At 37.7% G+C, this 17,388-nt stretch overlaps 1 protein-coding gene and 1 pseudogene across 1 annotated transcript in view; both read left to right on the forward strand.

Annotated features, from left to right (window-relative positions):
• HS6ST3 (heparan sulfate 6-O-sulfotransferase 3) overlaps positions 1-17,388 on the forward strand; it is an 891,948-nt gene that overhangs the window by 637,403 nt on the left and 237,157 nt on the right. The gene's annotated exons all lie outside the window — the stretch shown is intronic.
• Positions 4,633-5,372, forward strand: LOC118848503 (annotated as a pseudogene).

Below are 17,388 nucleotides of genomic sequence, written 5' to 3' on the forward strand. Positions count from 1 at the left end.
CCCTCACAGTTATACTTCAGTCAAGGTTTTTTTTCCTTTCCCTTTTCTGTCTTTCTCAATTTCCACTGGCCAGCATGGCTGGGAGCCTGACAGGTTTAGAAATGATTACACTGATATCCTGGCACACAGTACACATGGCAGTATATTTGCATATAGGTGTCCTGTCTTTTTTTTAAAAAGTGGGCCCAAATAAGCAGTCAAGGAACTCTGGAGGGAGAGCTCGAAACTCCTCGATTTCCTATGGCTAGTGAATCTTCTATGACCCTAAATATTTTTTGGGTGGTAAGACTCCTAGGATATTCTGGCCTTTGTCTAAGTACATTTGTGAAGCTTAGCTTAACTGTGATTTTACACTAGATCAGGGCTTCTTAGCTTGGTCTGTGGACTCTTTTGTATTTTTTATTTTTTGGTATATTCTGATAATTGGATTCTTTTGTAATCCCATCTATTTCATTTTATACGCTTAAAGACATTACTGTTAAAAAGGGTCTCTAGGTTTTACCTTGCTGCCACAGGGGCCATGCCACAAAAAAAAGATGAAGAGCTCGTGGACTAGAGAGAGAGAGCTATTTAATGGGGATCATCAAAACAGATTAGAGAGGAATTCTCAGTTCATAAACATAATAAAGTTGAATTACTAAATACATTGGCCATAAGGGGAATCATCAGTTTAACAAAATATCACTAATGACAAATACAACATAAAATCTATAATAAAAATAGAATAATGATAATATAAAACATAAAAGGCATGTAATTTTCCCTGTAAAGTGGAGTATATTTCTACTCCTCCAGCATGTTGGCCATTCATGGACAAGTTTCCATGTGTACTTTTCTAGTAAAGAGAAAAAGAGAGAGAAAAATGGAGAGGCCAGGAAGAGATAGGGCCAAAGAATGAGGTCAGTCCTGCTCAGTCATGGGACAAAAAAAAGGTGAACAGACTACAAATAGATAGATGAAACTTATTAAATGTTTACCATGTGAGAGGCATTGTCTAAGCAATGGGATTTTAATTATAAGCTGAAGGTTCTTCCCCATAAGCAACTTAAATTCTAATGGGGAAAGGCAGCACCAAGAAGGATTATGGAAAAGGGACAGACACGTAGAGTTTAAGGGTGAGGGTGTGGGAGTGTGGAAGATGAAAATAATGGTGATGGCAGTACCTCAAAATTGTTTTAATTTGCATTTCTCTAATCAATAGTGATTTAGAACATTGTTTTTATCTGACTATAGATAGCTTTGCCTTCTTCTTTTGAAAACTGTGTGCTCATATCCTTTGACAATTTATCAATTGGAGAATGGCTATTATTTTTATAAATTTGACTCTGTTCTCTACACATTTGAGAAATAAGTCCTTTATCAGAGAAATTTGTTGTAATTTTTTTAATATTGCTTCATTATCTAGGGGACCTTTTAGCAAAATGTAGTTTCCCTGATTAGCTCTTTTCATTAGGTCTATTTTTGCTTTTTCTTTGTCTGAGATTGCTAACACTGCCTTTTTTATTTCAGCTGAAGCATATTAGATTATGCTCCAGCCCTTTATTTTAACTGTGTGTGTGTTTCTGTTTCAAGTGTATCTTTTGTAAAGAACACATTGTTGAATTCTGGTTTCTAATCTGTTCTGCTATCTGCTTCCATTTTATGGGTGAGCTCATCCCATTCATATTCACAGTTATGATTACTAACTGTGTATTTCCTTCCATCCTGTCTTTTCTGTTTATCCTTCTCTCTCCCTTTTTATCCTGTCCCTCCTCAAAAGTCTGACCATTGCCTCAGTTAATCCACCCTCCTTTTTATCATCCCCCAACCTCATATTCTTATTCCCTTCCCCTCCTATTTCCCTATTGGTTAAGATAGATTTCTATACTAACTGAGTGTGTGTGTATGTATATATGTACATGCATATATATGTATGTGTGTGTATACACTTATATACATATACATACATATATACAAATCTATGTATCCATATCTCTATTTCTGTGTCTATATCTCTGTATCTATATGTTCTTCCCTCTTTGAACCAATTTCAATGAAAATCAGGTTCAAGCATTTCATGCCATCCCAATTTTTCTCTTTACTATAAAAGTTCTTCCTTGTATACCTCTTATGTGAGAAAATATTTTCCCATTCTACCTCTTCCTTTCCCCTTCTCTCTATTCATTTCTCTTTCTTACCCCTTACGTTTTTGCAGGATCATTCCAACATAATCAACTCATATTCATGTCTATTCATATTCTGTCTATGTAGACTCCTTCTAACTGTCCTAATAAAATGATAAAGTTCTTAGGAGTTAAATGTATCATCTTCCCATATAGGAATGTAAACAGTTTAACTTTATTTAGTCCCTTGTAATTACTCTTTCATATTTAACTTTTTTTGCTTCTTTTGAGTCTTCTGTGTGAATGTCAGATTTTCTATCCAGCTCTAGTCTTTTTATTGGGAATACTTAAAAGTTCTCTATTTCATTAAACATCCAATTTTCCACTCTGAAGGATTATACTCCATTTTGCTAGGTAGGTTATTGTTGGTTGTAATCCTAGTTCCTTTGCCTTCTGGAATATGGTATTCTAAGCCTTCTGTTCCTTTAACATGAAATCTGCTAAATCTCTGTATACCTGACTGTGGCTCAATTATATTTCATTTTTTTTTCTTTTGGGGGCTGCTCACAATATTTTCTCCTTGACTTGAGACCTCTAGAGTTTGTCTTTAACATTTCTGAGAGATTTCATTTTGTGATCTCTTTCAGGAGGCTGTTTGCAGATTCTTTTAATTTCTATTTTACCTTATGGTTCAAGTAGCTTTTTAGGGTCAAATCATTTTGTTGTTGTTTGTTCATTTTTCTCACCCATTTCTTGACTTTGAACTTTATGTTAAAGTTGGGTTCTGTTTAACTAGGGGTGGGGAGGCACTGTCCTAGATTTCAGGCTTTTTCATGCTGCTGTTTTCAAAGTTAGTTCTGGAGGTCTGCAAGGTTTTAGTGCTTCCAAGGCATTGTTATCCTGGGAGAGGTATGGTTCATCCTCAAAAATGTTTTGCTTCTGACTACCACCTCCCCCTACCCACCCTCCCTTCTATCAGCCCCTGCCCCTGATCTTATCCTTTTCTTCTTGTACTTTCATGTAGTCTAAGATAGATTTCAATACCCAGATGAGTGTGTATGTTATTCCCTCTTTGAGATAATTCCAATGAGAGTAAGGTTCACATGCTCCACACTACCTCCCCCATGAACCCCATCCACTGTAAAAGCTTTTTTGTGCCTTTTTTATGTGAGATAATTTATGCCACTCTAACATCTCCCTTTCCCCTTCCCTATTCCCCTTTCTCATCCATTCATTTTATTTTCTTAATCATCCCATCATATTCAATTCACACCTGTGCCCTCTCTCTATGTATAATACTTCTTTTAATTACCCTAATAACAATAAAGTTCTTAGGAGTTACAAATATCACCTGCACATGTAGGGATATAAACAGTTTAACCCTACTTAATGAATCCCTTATGATTTCTCTTTCCTGCTTACCTTTTTGTGTTTCTCTTGAATCATGTATTTGAGAGTCAAATTTTTCTATTCAGCTCTGTTTTCATCAGGAATTTTTGAAAGTCCTCTATTTCATAGAATGTCCATTTTCCCCTGAAGGATTACACTTAGTTTTGCTGGGTAGGTAATTCTTGGTTGTAATTCTAGCCCTTTTGCCCTCTGGAATGTTATCTTCCAAGCCTTCTTATCTTTTAAGGTGGAAGGTGCTAAATCTTGTGTTGTACTGACTGTGGTTCCTCCATACTTTATTTGTTCCTTTCTGACCACTTACAATAATTTCTACTTGATCTGGGAGGTCTTGAATTTGGCTATAATATTCCTGGCAGTTTTTATTTGGCATCTCTTTCAGGATGTGATCAGTAGAGTCTTTCAAGTTCTATTTTACCCTCTTGATTTAAGGTATCAAGGCAGTTTTCCTTGATAATTTCTTTATTTGATCCTGCCTTTCAGGTAGTCCAATAATTCTTAAATTATCTCTCCTGGATCTATTTTCCAGATCATTTGTTTTTCCATGAGATATTTCACATTGTCTTCTATTTTTCATTCCTTTGGCTTTGTTTTATTGTTTCTTGATGTCTTATGGAGTCAATTTTAATTTTTGAGGATTTATTTTCTTCAGTGAACTTTTATACCTCCTTTTCCATTTGGCCAGTTCTACTTTTTAAGGAGTTCTCTTCACTGGATTTTTGTACCTCTTTTGCCATTTGTCCTATTCTATTTTTTAAGGTGTTACTTTCTTCAGTATTTTTCTGTGCCTGCTTTGCCAAACTGTTGACTCTTTTTCATGATTTTCTTGTATTACTCTCATTTCTTTTCCAATTTTTTCTTCTACCCCTCTTATTTGATTTTTAAAATCCTTTTTGAACTCTTCCAGGAATTTTTTTTGGGCCTGAGAACAATTCAGACTTTTCTTTAAGACTTTGGATCTAGGGCGGCTGAGGGGCAGGGGCGTGGCGGGGTGTCTCCCTCGCTCTCTCCCTCCCTCCCTCGCTCCCTCCCTCCCTCGCTCCCTCCCTGCCTCGCTCGCTTCCTCGCTCGCTCTCTGCCTCCTTCCTCGCCCTCTGCCTCCTTCCTTGCCCCTCGGCCCAACATGGCGATGCACAGCAAGGCGGCGCCACCGCAGATCCCGGACACCCGGCGGGAACTGACCGAGCTGGTGAAGTGCAAGCAGGAGCTGGCGGAGACGCTGCAAACTTGGAGAGACAGATCTATGCTTTTGAAGGGAGCTACCTAGAAGACACCCAGATGTATGGCAATATTGTTCGGGGCTGGGACCGCTATCTGACAAATCAAAAAAAACTCCAATAGCAAAAATGATCGTAGGAACCGAAAATTTAAGGAAGCCGAACGACTCTTCAGTAAATCTTCAGTTACTTCAGCAGCGGCAGTCAGTGCATTGGCTGGAGTTCAGGACCCACTCATTAAAAAAGGGAACCAGGCACAGAGAGTGACACATCTCCAGACTTTCACTATCAGGAGAATGAATCCAGCCAAGAGGACACAGAAAACTTGGATGGATCTGTGCAGGGGGTGAAACCCCAGAAGGCTGCTTCCTCCACCTCTTTATAGAGTCATCACAGCAGCCATAAAAAGAGGAAGAATAAAAACCGACACAGCCCGTCTGGCATGTTTTATGATAACTTTGAGTATGTATATTAGGTTAGGCTGGGAAGTTTTTTTAAAAAACAGAAAAACGTGATGGAGGATTGATCTTAAGCTAAACAAAAAGCCAGGAGCCGATTATTAGAAGACCCATTAGTACAGAAGCTTACAGGCTGTAGAGCCCTGCCCTCATACAACTTCAACAAGAGAAACACCCCTCCACTGAGTGGCCATTAATGTCTGCACTCCCAGAACCAGTGCCTGCATTGAGGAGTAGTTTGTTCTAAAGAGGGGTGAAAGAAAAGCCTTTCTGTAAAACCACATCAGACCATTTACCTCGTGTCATTTTTAGTAACTGTACTGCAGGAAGACCAAGGCACAGTGCAGTCCTAGGTTGCCTACTTTCTGCAGTTCTCCATTCTTGGGACTGAGTACTTCCCAGCACTGGCTGCATCAGATTCTTCTGTGATACCCATCGAGAGATGTCTTGGGTGTTTTTGATGCCGAAACCAGTGCCCAGTTGTTTTATGTCCTATGGAGACTGTAAATATCAGGCATTTCCTTATTCTGCCTTATGTGTTGTTTGTTGTTACTGTCTTGTTTTCTTTGACGGATTTGTTGTAATACAGTTGTACAGATTATGGCAAAAAAAGAAAAAAGACTTTGGATCTAACATTTTTGACCTTATGGTGTTCTGAGTTTGTGTTTTGATCTTCCCTGTCACCATAGTAACTTTCTATGGTCAGGATCATTCTGGACATCATATGACTTTACATGATTCTGAAGCCAACAAGGTCATTATTTGGTCTGTTCTATCCTCTAATATTCATTCATTCAAATTGTATAATGTAGGGGTGGGGAATCCGTGGCCTCAAGGTCACAAGATTCTCAAGTGTGGCCCTTTGACTGAATCCAAACTTCACAGAACAAATCCCCTTTTAAAAAGATTTGTTCCATAAAACTTGGACTCAGTCTAAAGGCCACATCCAAGGACCTAGGAGGCCACATGTGGCCTTAAGGCCTCAGGTTCCTCCCCCCAGTATGTTTTCAATGAATGGCCCATGGCAGTCAAGGTTAAGTGATAATGTCATTGTAACATTACCTGTCATTGCAGCTGCTTCTCTTCTCACATGGAGGCTCATAGGATTTCTTTTTCCTCTTCCGTTAAAAATTGTATTTCATTGTCAAACTGATAAGAAATACGATCTCTGTGTATATTCCGAAGCAGGGAGAGCCAAGATCCCTCCAATGCTGATATCTGAAATCAGGCTCAGCAAATATCCACATGGGCAGATACAAGGCAGAACAGATAGTATATGCTCTAAGAACCTTGGCCCCATTGGTCAATCCTGCCATTTTTCTTGTATTTTTATCCCCAGCATTTCACAGAGTGTTTGGCACATAGTCACCACTTAATAAATGCTTTGCCTTTAAGACAGACAGGTGCATAGTGGATGGGACACTGGACCTGGCTTAAGAAGAGCCAAGTTTAAACCCTGCCTTAGACAGTTATTAGCACCGTGGCTATGAGCAGGTCACTTAACCTCTTGTATGTAGCTTGATTGAACATACTTCTTTGCATGTTGTTTCCCTTGTTAGACAGTGAACTCCTTGAGAGGAGGGACTATCTTTTACCTTTCTTTATAACCCTAGCACTTAACACATTCCCTGACATAGTAGGTCCTTATTTAACGTTTATTAACTCGCAAAATATTTCACCTTAAATTTCCTCATCTATAAACTTGGGATAATAACACTGTCTACCTTATACAGTTGTGGCAGCTAGATGGCTCAGTAGATGAGCGTTGGACCTGGAGACAGGAAGACCTGAGTTCGAATCCTGCCTCAGACACATGCTAGCTGTGTGATGCTGGGCAAGTCACTTAATCCTGTTTGCCTCAGTTTCCTTATCTGTAAAAAGAGAAGAAAATGGCAAACCACTCCAGTATTTTTGCTAAGAAAACCCCATGGGTAGTGTGGTTCACAAGGAGTCAGAAATGACTGAATGACTAAATCGTTATTTAAAAATTATTGTTATAACCTTACAGAGTGATTGTGAGGATCAAATTAGATGGCATATGTAAAGCTCTTTGCAAATCTTTTAATGCAATATAAATGCTAGCTATTACTATTATTAGTTACTATCTATTTGTCTCTATCTCTTTGTCTCTGTTTCTGTCTCTCTCTGTCTTTTTCTTTCAGTCTCTGTCCATCTCTCTCTCTCTCTCTTTTTTTCTATACAAATGTTACTCCACTGAACACTGATACACTAAGTATTGCTGTCCTGGATACTATCCCAGTGGACACATTACTTCTGCCAGGCCTTACTCTGTTGGACACAGCTGCTTTCAAAAAACTGCTCCACTAAACATGTAATCTCTTCTGGAGAGTGCTGGGCACAGAGCCACTGGGAACATGGCTATGAGGTTTCTTTCTGTCTGCTTCAGTTGAAGTCTTTGGCTACAGTGCTATTTCTTCTGCATGAGAACTATGGATTCTCCCATCCTCTCTTAGTTTAATATCAAGAAGCTTTTTAAAAAATAGCTTTTAAGAAAGTAGTCTTCTTTTCCTCAGCTGCATATCAGCAATAGCCCTCCAAAGGGGAAGACACAAATCTCGTTGTCTGTGTGTGTGTGTGTGTGTGTGTGTGCGCGTGCGTGCACGCGCACACCTGGGACACCTGCCTGTTTCCTTCAAGATCAGGGTACTCCCAGTTAGATAAGACTTCAGATTTAATCTTTACTGTAAATTAAAATTCCTATTCTCTGGGTTTGGGTCTTCATGAGTGACTTCATTAATGTATTTTGAGCATTCTGTATACTTACCAAATTCAGTATCTGAAATGGAAACTGCAGTCGCTTGTCATAGCTCCAAATAGCTTTGGACTTTGGTATTGCTTCAGTTTTGAAAAAAAAAACAAAACAAACTACAAACTTCTGTCCCCAGCCTCTGTTAGTTCTAGATGCTTCTAGTGCCCTCCCTCTGTTAATTATTTCCTATTTAACCTCTATATGCCTCGCTAGTATGTATTTGTTTGAATGTTGTCTCCCCCATTAGATTGTAAGCTCCTTGGGGGCAGGGACTTTCTTTTATCTCTTTTTGTGTCCCCAGAACTTAGCACAGTGTCTGACACATAATAGGCACATTTAATAAATGTTTAATGATTGATTGTTTTATGACTCTACTATGTAGAGGAATGGATGAATGGACAGGGAAAAGGTACAGAAATAAAACTAAGAGGCATGGCAAGGCCACTATCTCTCCTAATTTCCAAGTCACATTCCTTTCCTAGCCAATGCATAAACTGATGAATTTACACTTACATATTTGCTAATGGGAAATAGCAAAAAGAAGTATGTGACCCATAAGCCTCATCTTGAAATTTTAATTAATGTTTTACTGACCCACAGACTGATTTCTTACAAGTAATTATTTTTAGGTTCTAGGCCTACAGCCAATGCTGATTTGTCATGCATGTAATGCACATTTTAGCTAATGTGTGAAGCCAGTCAAGGTCAATGTTAGCCTTCCAACCTCAAGATTAAAGGAGCAAATCCAAGCAGGCGTTCCTTGTTAAAAGTTAAGCCAGGTTGTATATTACTTGGCTTAATCAACTAAAGGGAATCTATTTTCTTTTTAAGGATGGAGGATCTTTTTTTTTTCAAATTGAGCTAATGTTTTTATTGTTGTTTCTGTATGATGAAGGATGGAAATATATGTAATCAGTAATACTTTCCCTGATAGTATATTTAATAGGAAAATCAGCTCACATGGTGATAAATAGAAGAGGAGATTTTCTTGGCATTCTATTCATAATGCTTTTTTTGAAGTCATTTTCCTCTCCCCTCTCTCATAGCAATAATGGCATTTGGTTGGTAAGTTTATCTGCTGAACAGGAGGTGAGTGGGCTGGTGCATCCTTACTGGCCATGAATACCCATTTTTTGGCCCTTGATTTCCTGTTAGAAGTATCTTTTTTGGGGGTGGGGCTAAGACATTTTCTGCTTTGTGATTGGAAAATAAAGTGATAATACCAAAATAGTGACTTTCAAAATAATTTTTTTCTCTTCTCTCTTCTGAGAGTTCTTTTTTCAGGGAAAAAAGCTTTTAAAAGATTTTGTACAGCTCCATCTACACTTAAGGTTTTGCCTCCAGGCGTGTCATGTTAACATTTGTTGATAGTTATTTATATGTATCTATATATACTTGCAGACCAAAATGTGGATGAAAAGATTCTGTAATGTATGTCCATACTTAGAAAGATGATTCCTCTTTTGTCAGGGAACAGCAGTAGAAGAAATAAAGCAATATATCTAAAAGTACCACTTAAAATTTTAATTAATGCTGTCCTTACCCACATATCGATTTCTCTCAAGCAATTATTTTTAGGTGTTGGGTCTAAGACCTGTGCTAATTTTCATGCATGTAATACATATTGATCATATCAGACTTGTCACTCTCACAGCAAATGAAACTAGAATATAAAAAAAGAAGTTGCAGTTAAATGAAACAATGGTTCAAAGGTTCTTGGTGAGGTAAATGAAGAAGTTGATTTTATCCTGCATCTAATGGCAACAAAAAAATGTCATTTCATGGGCTATGCTATTCCATCTTGCAGAATTCATTGTAATTCAACTCATTTCAATTCACAATCATTATGTATCTTTTAAGTGCAAAGTACCAATAAATGCCAGGAATATAAAGATTGAAATAAAGTATTTCTTGGGTTCCCAGGAATTTGTATTCTATACAGACATAAACTGTGCACAACATACAAAGTAAATACAAAGAGATTTTGTGGAACTAAAATCTAGGACTGAGGAAATAAAGGCTTTCTTTAGGTAGGAAGTGGTATCTGAGCTAAGGCCGAAGGGCACTAGGGATTTCAAGGAAGGGGATTGAGGCAGGAGTGCACTTTGGGCTGGAGGGACAAAGAGTCAAAATGGAATGCTGACAAAGAGTCAGAGGTGGAAAATGGAACAATTCCTATGAGGAACAACAGGAAGACAATTCTGGCTGAATCATATTATGTGTAATTAGGGAGAAATGTGAAATAAATCTGGAACGGTGTGCTAGAGCTAGGTTTGCAAAAGACTTTAGGTTCCAGGCTGAAGAGTTTCTATTTTACCTGCAGGCAATGGGGAGCCACTGAAGTTATTGGAGAATGAGAGTGACATGAACATAGGAGAGTGTTGGTGAATATTACTTTGATAACTGCGTAGAGCAGAGATGTCAAACTTTCTGGGGACGAGCAGGCAGCAAAATGCTGGAGTGAGGCTAGAATCATATTAAAATGCCCTTGGGATATGCTTAACAAAATAAATAAAAATACAAAGCAACATAGATACTATTAATTTGTGATTTTCTAAGCCAATATGCAGGCTTCAGGAATCCATTTCCATTCGAGCTTGACACCATTGGTATAGAGGTTTGATTAGAGAGGGGAGACACTCAAAATAGGAAGACCAGTTAGAATAGTATTTCTGTAATCCACAAGCAGTGATGAAGAAGGTAGAATTAGAATGATTTGGCAACTGACTGGATATGGGCAGTGAAAAAGAATGAAGAATCAAGAATGACTCCAAGGTTTCAAACTTGAATGGGATCAATCAACAGAAATAGGGAAATAAGGAAGAGAGGCAGTTTCAGGAGGAAAAAAATAATATTTCATTTTGGACATGTATTTGAGATACTGATGGTATGTGTAACCAAATAGATATCTAGAGGAGGCAATTGATGATGCAGGATTAGAGCTTAGCAAAGACATAAAGAATGAATATTTAGATTCAGGGGTTATCTTCATAGAGAAGATAATTGTATCCCATGGAGATAATGTTATTATCTAGACGAAGTATGGAGGAAAAAATAAAAGAAGACTCAGAAGAGAGCTCTGAAGGCATACTTATACTCATGGATGATTATTCTGCAGAGAGATGGAAGTAATAGTCAAAAAGGCAGAAAAAAACCTAGGAGAGAGGCATATTCGAAAAAGGGAAAATCAATGTCAAAAGTATGAAGATGTCAAACGGATGAAGGCCAAGAAAAGAGCACTAGATTTGTCATTGAAGATATCATTGGTAATCTGGGAGAGTACAGTTTCAGTCAAGAGATGGGGCCAAAAGCCAGACTGCAAAAGGTAGAGAAGTGAGTGGGAAGTGATGAGCTGAATGCAAAAAGTGTGATTGACTTTTTCTGGAGTCTATGTATAAGAGGATTACAGGATGATAATTTGAAGGAAAAGTTTTTTGAGAATGGAAGAAACCTAGAATATGTAAAACAATATAACATAGATTTGGAGACAGAAGTGAAGATAATTGATGGAGCAAGATACCAGAGAAGTTGGGAAAAGTTAGGATCAAAGACATGGATAAAGGCTGGCCTTGTTAATGAAAATCACCACATTTGCCTCTATGCATGTATGCATGTGCCTTTGCGTGTGCGTGCGCACACACACACACACACACAACCACACAAAGCACTATGATGATAACTATAGCCTATACACTATTGTACAAGATAAAAGTTAGGGAAATACTAGAAAGAATTTGATAACTCACCAAATTATATCAACATACACTTTAATACTAGGTGATGTCAGAGTATAGGCAGATATAAGTGAAGATGGTGGGGGGAAAAGTCCTGAAAATACAGTTCAGGAGTGGAGTAAGAAACTAAAGAGACCAAAGGCTTACTGACTATATGCACTTCTCAATTTATATATCATGAATATTTCCATAAAAAGGAGAGTTTGGAGGTCATGGATATCGCAAGGAGCAAGTATCCCCCAAAACAATAAAATTGATTCTATTTTCATATATCAAAAGCAACTGGTTACTGATATGAAATTCATTTCTGAATCAACTCTCTGTGGTTAATAATATCCATTGAGATGTTGGAGCAAAGATTGATAATAACAAATTCAAAGTATAAAAGTAGATGATATGGTATAAGCATTTCCTACCTCACCTTTTTAAACAAGTTGTTGATGGTTAAAAAAAAGGAAATGGACAAAAGAACAGATAAAACATTTCTTAAGGCAATGAGGCAACCAAAAAAGTGCAGGGACTACTTCAACCAGCAAACTTTTTGTCTTCTTGCCCATTAGAGAAATATGATGAAATGTAACATTAGTTTAGAATATAAACTTACTTATAAAACCTTATGGAGTAGGATAATTGAAGATTATGAGTATTATCGTCACATAAAACAGTAAGAAGTAGTGAAGGGGACATGATGTTTATAGAAAGTATGGTGAGACTCAACAAACCAGATCGGTAAGAATAGATGAAAAATGGAAACAATCTATAATATTTTTATAGCAAACTAAATTTTTTCATCAATGACAATGCAGTCAATAGAATTCAAGTCAATATCATGTGCTGCAGGAGAAAATAGAAATGGCACTAAAAAAATCCCCAAAACATGGAGCATGCAGCTCCATTATACCAAGGTGACATTGAAGTGAGATTTTGTAAGCATACCTCAGACACTGCAACTATGTTACTACAGGTTGGAAAAAGTTAACATCTATTCAGTACCTAGAAGAAATATGCTCAAATAGTCAGAATTATCTAGTAGTAGCTTGGTGTTCTCTATAAACAGATAAAATTTCAAAATAATACATACAAACCCCAAAATACCCTTGAGAATTCAACAAAATAAACTGTATTTTAATCCTAACTTTATTAAAGATGAACCTGCCATCCATAAAGGCCCATGCATTACATTGACCCAAAAAAATTCAATAACAATATTTTTAACAGATATATCAAATACTCATAAATTTCAAACTATGTAGAACAAAAAGATTGTCTAAGATAGAAACCTAGTAGAAGATATGTATTTTTTAATTTGGAACAGGAGAAGGTATATAATTCCTAACATCCTGTCTGTTTTGTAGTTTTCCCTAAGGAGCTTTCAGTGAGACTGAGTATGAATTTGCACTTTAACACTTTCATTCATTTACAAAGAAACAAACAAAACAAATGAATACCTACATTATTTTATCCCTCTGCACAGCTCACTGAACATTGGACTTAATGAGATAGTAACTTGTTTGAGGACAACTACTATTTAAACTGCTTAAGAATAGAGAGTGTACCTATGATTTCATTGGTTAAAGGGAATTCCCAGGTGAGGAAACTCTTTCCAGTAACGCAAGTTGGCTACTTCTCTGCATTGTAAAGTCTTGAAAAAGAAACAAAATGAGGAGGAAGAAGAGGAGGAGGGGGGGGAGGAGAAAGGGGAAAAGGATGGGGAGGAGGAGGAGGGGGGTGAGGAGGAGGAAGGAATGTATCTATATAATGCCTTAAGGTTTACAAAACATTTTTTGCATTTGTTATTTTATTTTCTCTTCATAACAACTCTGAGGTAGGTAATGCTATTATCATCATTTTGCAGATGAGGCAAAATAGAATATGTTATTGATATGGTAGCATTAAAACACTATAGCAGTTCAGAGGAGAAGACAGCCAATGAAACTTCATTCATTCAACAAACTTTCAACTAGGTATTAAATAAGTACAATGTATTATTCTTGGGGTACATGGCAGTTAGGATGAGAAACACAAAATTTTATAAGATAGCATATATTCTTTAAAGGTGATCAGAAAAGAAAGATAATTATTATGTATAATGTCACATAAATACCTTCAATAGGTGCATAAGAAAATGCTTTTTATATGTCATCCAAAGGGGAAGGCTGCTACCGTCAGAGATAAATCAAGGAAAGCTTCTTGGAAGAGGTAGCATTTGACTTAGGTTATAAAGGATAAGAACAAATTTATTAAAAGCTGTAGGGAGCGAAAAAGTATGGGGGCCCTTGTAATCTCCCTAGTAGAATCCACCTGCTCTTTGAGGACAGAGAGTGTCTTACTCTAGTGTCTAGCAAATTGGTTGACATATATTAGGTGCTCACTTGCATGTTGTGGCATCACCTCTCTGATGACATGGTCCATGAAGGACAAACAACAAAATAAATTCACATTAATTGATTTATCAAGGAAAGAAAATGCAGGGCAGGGTTATCTCCTATAGCACTTAGTATTATAGAGGTATGAGTAGTGAAGGGGGTTTAGTAAGAGTTTTTCAAGGTTGAGGGTTGATGGAATATAAAGAGCAAAAGGTCCATGTGGCAAGGGATTTATGGATGGACGACCGGACTTTGATTAAGTGACTGACCCAATAGACAAGACTAGGTAGGTGTTGCAACAATTTGGCTAGCAGCTGTGGTAGGAGTGAAAGATGAGCAACAAAGATGCTGCCAGCACAGGTTCTTCTGATCTGTTTTACTAAGGAAAGTAACATTAAGTTCAATCCAACATACTAACATCATTCACTTAGTTCAGGGGAAAAAGCCAGCACCCTGAACTTCAGAGCAAATACAAACAAATTACAAACATCAACAGACAGACCTAGTCTGATTCAAATCTCAATGCATAGTTACCAGGGTTTAACAAAGTCCCAACATCCAGGTTTACAAGCTGAGGGGCTCTTAACAGCTGCCCAGAGTCTCTCCCAATCACATGCCACTCTTCCAGTGAGTGAGAGCCACCAGGGACTACACCAACCTCTGGGTTTATATATCCTGTTCAGGGTCAAAGGTGAGTCACACATGCAAATCACCCACGTGACCTAAAAGCATCACAAAAATTTGACTTAAACCCACATGGTCTAAAAGCTTCTGATGTCACAAACATGTCACTCAAATCCATGTACCAGGCTTTCCCTTGGGACAAGGAGGTCACAAAAGGACTCCTAATTTAATCAAGTAAACAAAGGCCAAACTCTTCAAGGGCACTTGGTTGAATAAGTGCTAAAAACCCTCCTTAATTGCCAATACAGTAGTGCAGGAAGATGAGGCCAGAATTTGTCAGTACAAGGAACTGAGGGTCAAAATGAGGCCAAAGTATAATTACAGAAAGAGTTAAAAAGTGGGAGAGGTAGAATGGTAGTAGGGTGTGTTCAGTGGAGGATACTTCAGAGCTTAAGTTGAAGGATTTAGAATAATTTCCAAAGATGTTGACATAATCATGGTGGGTAGTAGAAGTAGGGTAGAAATAGAAGTTATAGGTGTTAAAGAGTTCAAAAAACTTGAAGGTAATGATATTGGAAAGACAATCAGATGATACTGAAGAATGTGGATGATGGCTGGGAAAAGAGCAAAGAAAGATGTTATCAGCTAGGTGCTCAAACCATGGAGAGATGTTAATGAGTGGCCCAAATTGGTGGCAGCTAGGTGGCATACGGATAGAGTGCCTGGCCTGAAGTCAGGAAGACTCATCTTCCTGAGTTCAAATCTTGCCTCTACATGTACTAGCTGTGGGACCCTGGACTAGTCACTTAACCCTGTGTGCCTTAATTTCTACATCCATCAAATGAGCTAGAGAAGGAAATAGGAAACCACTCTAGTATCTTTGCCAAGAAAACCCCCCAAATGGGATAGTGAAGAATTAGACATGACTGAAGTTAGTGAACAAAAGCAAGAGATTGGTGACAAGAGTGAAGCTTAGAAGAAGATGGATGGTGTTTTCAGATGGCATGATTTTCAAAAAGGAGATGGCTAAGGAATGGGGGCAGGACCAATGTTTGCAATCTGCAACAGGAGCAAGGAGCATCTTAGGTGTACCTTCATGTCCTGTGAGTTGGGAAAGCACGGGATGGAGAAGTTTGCACCAACTGTTCAGAAAAACACACACACAGAGCATGCAAAATAATTAAAATGAAGTGTGGGGGAGGGGAGTGCAATTGCATATTTTTTTTGCCTTTGGCACAAAATTAGCTAATTACGGATCTGGTTAGCATTAAATGGTGGGATCATTTAGTTACCACGAAATTCTCAAGGGTAAGCTTGATTCCTTTGAGTTCACTGAAGTCAAGAAGGTTAAATGATTGTAGGAGAAAGAGGTCTAGCATAAGGAAGGAATTTATTGAGTGACAGTTAACTCTTCTTCCTCTCTTCTCTATCTAATCAGTTGCCAGCTTTTGTCAATTCTACCTTTCAAGATCTCTGTTTTATGCTTTAAATTCCCATTCCCACCATCGTGAATTTCAATCCTTCATTAAGTCTAATTTAGACTAGAACAAAAATCTCCTAATTTGACATTTTCCCTCCAAACCATCATAAGAAAACTGCTACTAGATTAATCGTTCCAGTTTTCTAGAGGTAGCTACTCAATGCTGTGAATAGAGAGCTGGTACTCAGAGTTAGAGTTGGGAAGACCTGAGTTCAAACTTGGTCTCAGATACCAGCATGACCCTAAGCAAGTCAATTAATCTCTGTTTGCCTCAGTTTCCTCATCTGTAAAGCGGGATAATGGTAGTACATACCTTCCCGGATTTTTGTGCAGATAAAGTGAGATAATATTTGTGAAATGCTTAGCACAGTGCCTCATATATATTAGGTGCTTAATGAATGCTTATTATAAATAATAACAATAATAAAACACCTAAGATTATGTTGGACTAGATAATCTTTCTGAGGTCCTTTTTAATGCTAACATTTTATGAAATATGCCACTTCCTCAGTTAAAACATTTCAAAATTCTCTCTGTTACTTACCAATTTAAATCTAAACCTCTTAGTGGGGGTAGTCATAGGATCACAGGATTTAGAACTGATAAGGGAATTAAATGCTATCTAGTCAAACATCTTCTTTTCATGACGGTATTAACCGAGGCCTGGAGAAATTATGCTACTTACACAGATAGTTGAACCAGGATTTCAATCCAAATCTGATTTATTCATCGTCCTCCACAATCTATCTCCCATCTAAATGTTCACTATTGTATTATGCAAATAAAACTGCAATACCTTTTTGTTGATGTTGGTTTCCTGATTCCACTCTTTTCCCCTACTATAATCCATTCTTTATGTTGCTGTCAGATGAATCTTCTCTGTGCAAAAATCTGATCGGTCCTCTGATCAAAACTATTTGATGGTTCCCTATTTAATAAAGTCCATCCTCCTTAGGCTGGCACTCAAAGTTTTGCAACACCTCATGTTTCTCTACTTTTCCAGCTTTATTTCATATTACTTCCCTCCTCATTTGTTATGCTGTAGCCAAAGAAGACTCTTGTAATCCTTTATATGCATTCATTTCTTTCTTATCTTTTCTATTTTATCCCAGTGCTCATGCAACTACCACATTTTGGAAGGTCTTTCCTCCTATCACCACTTATTAAAATTGCCTCGCTTTCAGTATCCAGCTTTAATACCACCTTCTCCATGATACTTCTACTGATATC

This window comes from Trichosurus vulpecula, chromosome 4 (genome assembly GCF_011100635.1).
Source record: "Trichosurus vulpecula isolate mTriVul1 chromosome 4, mTriVul1.pri, whole genome shotgun sequence".
Taxonomy (NCBI): Eukaryota; Metazoa; Chordata; class Mammalia; order Diprotodontia; family Phalangeridae; genus Trichosurus; species Trichosurus vulpecula.